This window comes from Halichoerus grypus, chromosome 6 (assembly GCF_964656455.1).
Source record: "Halichoerus grypus chromosome 6, mHalGry1.hap1.1, whole genome shotgun sequence".
NCBI lineage: Eukaryota > Metazoa > Chordata > Mammalia > Carnivora > Phocidae > Halichoerus > Halichoerus grypus.
In genome coordinates this window covers 152,415,559-152,421,280 of record NC_135717.1, presented here as the reverse complement: position 1 = coordinate 152,421,280, position 5,722 = coordinate 152,415,559, and positions in this window count along the sequence as shown.

Below are 5,722 nucleotides of genomic sequence, written 5' to 3'. Positions count from 1 at the left end.
ACAGAAAGACAGCTGGAAAATCCCAAATACTTGAAGATTAAATAACACACTGCTAAATAACACATGAGTCAAAGAAGAAATATCAAGAGAAATTAAACAGTATTTTGCACTAAATGAAAACAAAATAAAACTTATCAAAATTTGTGGGATGCAGTGCAAGCCATGCTTAAAGGGAAATTTTAGCATTGACTATATGGGTTAGATAAAGAGAAACACCTAAAATTAACCATCTAAGTTTCCACCTTAGGGAACTAGAAAAAGAAGAGCAAATTAAATCCAAAGTAAGCAGAAAAAAAGAAATAATAAGAATTAGAGTAGAAATCAATGAAAATGAAAACAGGAAATCAACAGAAAAAATTGATAAAACTGAAAGCTGGTTCTTTGTAAAGATCAATAAAAAATAATAAGCCACTAGCCAGGCTAAGAAAAAAAGAGACACAAATTGCTGATACTACAATTCCCATGGATAACTCTATACCCACAGATAATTTAGATGAAGTGGACCAATCTATGAAAGACACCATCTGGCAAAATTCACACAAGATACAGACTACTTAAATAAGCCTGTATCTATTAAAGAAATTGCATTGGGACGACTGGGTGGTTCAGTCGGTTAAGCATCTGCCTTTGGCTCAGGTCATGATCCCAGGGTCCCACATAGGGCTCTTTGCTAGCCTGCATCAGGATCCTTCTCCCTCTGCCTGCCGCTCCCCCTGCTTGTGCTTGCGCGCTCTCTCTCTCTGACAAATGAAGTCAATAAATAAATAAATAAATAAGGAAATTGTATCAGTAATAACCTTCCACAGAACATAAAGCACTAAGCCCAGATGTGAATTCTACCAAACATTTAAGGGAGCAATAATACCAATTCTCTACAATCTTTTACAGAACATAGAGCTGAGGGAATACTTCCTAACTCATTCCATGAGGCCAACATTACCCTAATACCAAAACCAAAGACATTACCAGAAGAGAAAACTACAAGCCAATATCTAAATAAAATGAATATAGATGCAAAAATCCTCAACAAAGTATTAGCAAATCAAATTCAAAAAAAGTATAAAAGAGAATTATGCACCATGATCAAATGGGATTTATGCCAGGTATATAAGGCTTGTTCAACTTTCAAAAATCAATTAATATAATCCTCCAGTACTAAAGAAGAAGAAGACTGACACTATCTTATTTCAAGTCTTACTATAAAGCTACAATTTTCAAGAGATTGTGGTACTAGTGAACTAATAGACAAAATATTTCAAAAGAATAGAACAGGAGAGCCTAAAAAATAGAGCCACACAAAAATAGTCAACATATTTTTGACGAAGGAGTAAATGCAATACAATGAAGCAAAGATAGTCTTTTCAACAAATGGAGCTGGAACAACCACACAACCACATGTAAAAAAAAAGAATCTAGGCACAGACCTTATATCCTTCCTAAAAATTAACTCAAAATGGACCCCCCCCACACACACACAAAGATCACAGACCTAAATGTAAAATGCAAAACTATAAAATATAAAACTTTCAGAACATAGGAAGAATTTAGATGATCTTGGGTTTGGTGATAACTTTTTAGGTACAATATCAAAGGCATGATCCATGAAAGAAAAAACTGATAAACTAGACTTAAGGAAAATTAAAAATTTCTTCTCTGTGAAAAGACACTGTGAAGAGAATGAAAAGGCAAGCCACAGAGTGGGAGAAAATATATGTAAGACACCATCTAATAAAAGACTGATATATAAAATATACAAAAAGACTCTTAAAACTCAACAATAAGAAAACTAATCCAATTAAAAAATGGACCAAAGACCTTAACAACAGACACTTCACCAAAGAAGATATACAGATGGCAAATAAGCATATGAAAAGATGCTCTACAGGCAATATATCAAAGAAATGCAAATTAAAACAATTAAGATACCACTACACACCTATTAGAATGGCTAACATCTCAAAACAGACATCACCAAATGCTGGTGGAGATATGGAGCAATGGAAACTCTTATTCACTGCTGGAGGGAATGCAGAATGCTCCAGCCATTTTGGAAGCAACCTGGGCAGTTTCTTACAAAACTAAACATATTCTTACCTTACAATCCAGTAATCATGCTCCTTGGCATTTACTCAAAGGAGCTGAAAACTTATGTCCACATACCTGTGCACAGATGTTTATAGCAGCTTTATTTATAATTCCCAAATTTGGGAGCAACCAATATACCCTTCAATATATGAATATATACCCTTCAATAGGTGAATGGATAAAGTGTGGTATATCCAGACAATGGAATACTTTTCAGCACTAAAAAGAAATTAGCTATCAAGATATGAAAAGACATACTAGTAAGTGAAAGAAGCCAATCTAAAAATGCTACATTCTGTATGATTCTAACATATAACATTATGGAAAAGGCAAAACTATGAAGACAAGAAAGATCAGAGGTTACCAGGAATTAGGAAGGAAAAGAAAATGAATAGGCAGACACCATTTTTAGGGGTTTTTAAGGCAATGAAACTATGCTATAGATACTGTAATGGTAGATATATGCCATTCTGTATTTGTCAAAACCCAAAGAATGCACACCACCAAGAGTGAACCCTAATGTGAACTATGAACTCTGGGTGATGATGTGTCAATATAGGTACATCAACTGTAACAAATGTATTATCCTGGTGGGTGATATTGATAAGGGGGAAGCTATGCATGTGTGGGGATATGGGAAATATCTGTACCTTCCGTTTAATTTTGCTGTGAACCTAAAACTGTTCCAAAAAACAAAGTCTTTTACTTTTTTTTTTAAGATTTATTTGTTTGAGGAGGGGAGGGGCAGAAGGAGAGGGAGAGAGTCTGCACTGAGCACAGACCCTGAGATTATGACCTGAGCTGAAAGCAAGTCAGACATTTAACCAACTGCACCATTCAGGTGCCCCTAAAAATAAAGTCTCTTAGAAAAAAGGAAAAGTATCCAGCAGGATGTTAATAACAGCATTATTTATAATAGGGGACAAACAGAAAAAATGATTATGTCTAAAAGTAGGGAGTTAATTATAACAATCAGATTATACAATACTATGCATTTGTTACATGAGAGTATTTAATGATATGGCAAAAAAATCAATTATATTAAATGAAAAAAAGCAAATTATAAAATAGCATGCATAATTAATACTACTTTTATTTTCTGAAATATAGTTATGCAGTGAAGTAAAATGGAAGGAAAGCAAAAATTTTAGTGTTATCTTTACAAGGGACAATTATGGGTAATTTTTATTTTCTATTTATCTATTTTTTAATTAAAAAATAATAATGCATTATGTTCATGGTTAAAAAAAATCATTATAAAAATTAAGTAGCTCAGTAGATCCTAGTGAAGTAGACACAATCATCCTTAGAAGGGACCATTTTTTTGCTATTGGGCTAGCAAAAAGTATAATGCCTCTTCGTATGTTTTACGGGTTTGGTAAATGCTTCACAACTAGATCAACAGAATAAATAATGAGTTCACTACTGCCATTTATTCTACTAGTCATTCTTACCTAAAGAACATCCAAATATTCTTTGGTAATTAAGCACTTTAAGTTACTACCTTTGGGTGAGCAACGTTTGAATTGAACACTATGTGAGAGTGCCCTCTGGTGGTTTCACTGATAGTGCTTTTTATCAGCCTAACGTGTTGATCCACCTCACCAATGGACACATGAGAACTGGGTAGTTAAAAAAAAAAAAACTGGGTAGTGCATTTTTCATGAAGCTAAATTAATTCCATTTAAAGGACCGTCCCACCTTATGTAGTTTTTAAGTTTCAGGGAAAAAGGAGACAAAAAAGTGGACATTTAATAAAATGTTAGTGATGGCAGATAAGTACCACTGGGGTAGTAGGGAATGGAAGGAGCAGAAAGGAGGTGATGGTGGTGATAGAATATGTACTTACTTAGCAAAACTAAATAACAGCAATCCATGAAAACCAAAATTCCAGCAACTACAGTATTGATCTGTATTTCTAATACAGTAAGATTGAAGTTAATTCTCCAAAGCTTTGACATGCGGATGTGTGGTTTAAGAATCTTACAGTTGAACAATCTCCATTTAGTTCATCTTTGTACTTAGAAAAAAATTTTTTATTTAATTCAATTCTTTATTCTCCCTACTTTTAAAATGTGGCATATCTCAATCTTTATAAAAATTTGGATATAAATCAGCCTGAAAAAAATTTAACCATTTTTCAATGTCATTAAACATGTCTGGTAAAACTTTCTGATTACTAAGTTCTATCAACTTGTTTTTCTTTAATCTTTCCCCCCCAATATATTAATGAAGAAGTAAGCCACTAAAAGACATTTCGTTTTGATAACAGAGGGTGGCCATTATTAATTATTTCCCTTACTCTTCCCTATTTATTATTCCATAGATTCTACTAAATACTTAAACCTTCAGCTAGAGTTCCTTTATTAAAAGAACTAGATTCAACAACAGCCTTTAAATGAAGTTTCATTTCAATGAATTTCATTTCAATTTCCCTTCACTGAAATCATCTTTCACATCAAATTTTAAAATACCACAAATATTTTACAAGTTTGAATAAAACATTTCTCCACCTTCTTAAGAGATTCCTCACCTCCTAAATAGAAATCACAGGGGCAGTAATGCCATCAAAGATCACATATAAAGTGGTAGTGACAATCAACAGCAGAATAATCTATTAATGTTCTCATAACACTAGTTTAGTGATATTAACATTTTAACCAGAGCTGCATGTGTTCTGAAGCTAGCATAATTTTTTAAAGAGCCAGTAAAAAAAAAAATCTCAAAGCAAATTATATAATTTGTAAGCAAAATGTACTTTCTTTCTAGGAAAGTACATTCTTGGGTGAAAGAGAATACCCCTTTGTCACTGTAATGCACTGTAAAAAAGCTTTGGGGCCTGACCATTTGGATTTTGGCTCTCCCACTTGCTAAGTAGATAGGGTTCAAGTCACTTGGCCCTACCCATAAAATGGGGATGATGCTCTATCTTTAAAGGATTATTGTGAGAATTTAATAATGATGTATATAAAGGACCCAGCAGACAGAACTAATTAAAATGTAACTACAGTTGACCCTTGAACAACAAGGGAGTTAGAGATACCAACCTGCTATGCAGTCAAAAATCCATCTATAACTTTGACTCCCCAAAAACTTAATTACTAATGACCTACTGTTGACTGGTAGCCTTACTAATAACATAGTCAGTTAACATATATTTTACATGTTATATGTATTTTATATTGTATTCTTACAATAAAGCTAGGGAGAAGAAAATGTTACTAAGAAAATCATAAGAAAGAGAAAATACATTTACAGTACTGGACTATATTTATTAAAAAAAAAATCTATGTATAAATGGACCCACACGATTCAAATTGGAGTTGTTCAAGGGTCAACCGTAATTTAATTATTTCCTAGAAGCCACAAGAAAGAACTGTAACATTTATTTTCTGGGTGGACCTCATGAGTTTCTTTTCAAAGGCAATTTAAAAATCTCCTTGAGAAGGAGAGCCATGCATATTTCTATTAATACTAACAATATTTGGCTGATAATGTAAAAATGATCACACTACACACATAAAAATAAATGGTAGATCTTAATATCTCAAAAGCAAAGTAAGATGAAGTAGGTTTCTGTAAGTAAGAATGTCAAATCCACAATTCCCTAATATATATAAAGAAATATACATGCTAA